We start from the raw sequence: 2,462 nt of genomic DNA on the forward strand, positions 1-2,462 counted from the left end.
AAAAATTATACATAGATTTGTCTCTGAAGTCCAATCAGATTCCAAGAAACTGAGAAAGGATATCACATCAATACAGAACCAGCTGAGTACATCGGCTAAGAAGAGGTTCCATCCAAAAGCTGTGTACTCAGGTACCAGTCAGCAAAGGTGGAATACTCAGCGGAATGTCCAATGTGACTTCTGCGGAAAGAAAGGTCATACCACTAAGGTATGCTGGCATGCTCAGTACAATCGTGCTGATCAAAAATGGAATTACCCTCAAAGGGTAGTTTATTGTGACTTTTGTGGGAAAGATGGCCACACCATAAACGTATGCCGTCACAAAATAAAATATGACGTATCACCTATTAAACCTAACAAGCAAGGGCCCAAAAAGAATTGGGTACCTAAAGATAACTAGTTCAATTGTAGGTGATCCTGAGGTGCGCAGAGAAGTCAAAGTTATGGTACATTGACAGCGCATGCTCGAGGCATATGACTGGTGATGAAACTCAGTTCATCACACTTGTACGTAAACGAGGAGGAAATGTAAGTTTTGGAGACAACAAAAAGGGTAAGATAGTAGGATCAGGTACCGTTGGTGGTAATCCTACTATTGAGTCAGTCTCCCTAGTCAGGGGTCTTAAATATAACCTATTGAGTGTAGCTCAGCTATGTGACAGCGGTAGAAAGGTTGTATTTGATGCCACTGAGTGCAGGATACTCGAGGGAAAAACAAATGAATTGATTTTAACTGCCCCTCGTGTTGAAAATGTTTTTATGCTTAATTTGGAAAAGAAGTTTTGAAAGAATATATGCTTAGTGTCAAAGGAAGATAATTCCTGGCTATGGCATATGAGACTTGGTCATGTAAACATGGATCTCCTAGCCAAATTAGCAAGAAAGCAATTAGTTGAGGGATTACCCAAACTTAGATTTGAGAAGGATCAATTATGCAATGCTTGTCAGCAAGGTAAACAAACCAAAAAGTCTTTTCAAAGTAAAAATGTAGTCTCAACCAAGCGTCCATTAGAGTTACTACACTTGGATCTTTTCGGACCAGTCCAGCCGCTGAGCTTGGGTGGTAAGAAATTTTCCTTGGTCATTGTAGATGACTTTTCTCGGTATACTTGGGTCATCCTGCTGAGTAGCAAGGACAAAGCTTTTGAGATGTTCTCAACACTGATTAGAAAGCTTGAAAATGACAAAGACCTAAAGTTAGCTCACATCCGAAGTGATAATGGCGGAGAATTCAAAAATCAACAGTTTGATGAATTCTGTGAAGTCAGCGACATTGACCACAATTTTTCTGCTCCTAGAACTCCTCAACAAAATGGGGTAGTTGAAAGGAAGAACATAACCTTAGTTGAGATATCTAGGACAATGCTGAACATCTTGATGTGAGCTATTCAAGATAAAACTATCTTGAGCTGATCCCTGTAATGGCTGAGAACAGCACTCATTTTCTCCCTAGAAACCAAACAACTCAGATACTCCCTGAGGGATTATCTATTAGTCGGCCTCTTCTGTTCTTTGGATCTAACTATACATTTTGGAAGAACAGAATGAAAAATTTCATTCAGGCAACAAACATGAGTGCATGGCTAGCTATAGTCCAAGGCCTGTTTATTCCCTATGAAACAATTGATGGAGTAAAGTCCGTCAAAAGTGAGGATAAATGGTCAGATGATGACCTTAAAAAATTACAAAATAATGCTTCGGCTATCAATATGCTTCATTGTGCATTAGATGCTGCAGAGTATAATAAGAGTTCAGGTTGCGAGTCAGCACAAGAAATCTGGAAGAAGCTAGAGGTGACCTATGAAGGAACTAGCAAGGTCAAGGAGTCCAAAGTGAATCAGCATATGTGGCTATACGAACTGTTCGAGATGAATGATAATGAAAACATCTTAGAGATGAACGCAAGATTCACTAACATCATAAATGAGCTAAAGAGACTCGGCAAGAACTTCACAGAAGAAGAACAAGTAAAGAAAATCTTGAGAAGTCTCCCCAAGAGCTGGCAAGCTAAGAAGACAGTTGTGGAAGAAGCTCAGGACCTGACCACGTACAAATATGATGAGCTCATTGGATCTCTGCTGGCCCATGAGATCTCTATGAAAAACTTTGAGGCTAAAGAGAAAACTGAGGACAAGAAGCAAAAATCCCTTGTCATGAAAGCCGATTCAACCGAAGCTGACTCATCAGATGATGAGGAGATGGCCATGTTTACAAGAAAGATGAAAAAGCTGTTTAAGAAAAATGATAAATACAGCAAAAGGCCATTCAAAAGAAGTGACAAACACAAAGCTGACTCTAGCGACAGCAGATACAAAAAGGATAGCTCAAAGCCTGTCACCTGCTTCGAATGCCACCAAGCTGGGCACATCAAATCAAGATGTCCCACCTTGAATAAAGACAAGAAAGGAAGTAGAAAGGCAATGGTAGCCACATGGAGTGACAGTAATAAGTCAACCTCATCA

The sequence above is a fragment of the Euphorbia lathyris genome, chromosome 3 (assembly GCF_963576675.1).
Source record: "Euphorbia lathyris chromosome 3, ddEupLath1.1, whole genome shotgun sequence".
Lineage (NCBI taxonomy): Eukaryota > Viridiplantae > Streptophyta > Magnoliopsida > Malpighiales > Euphorbiaceae > Euphorbia > Euphorbia lathyris.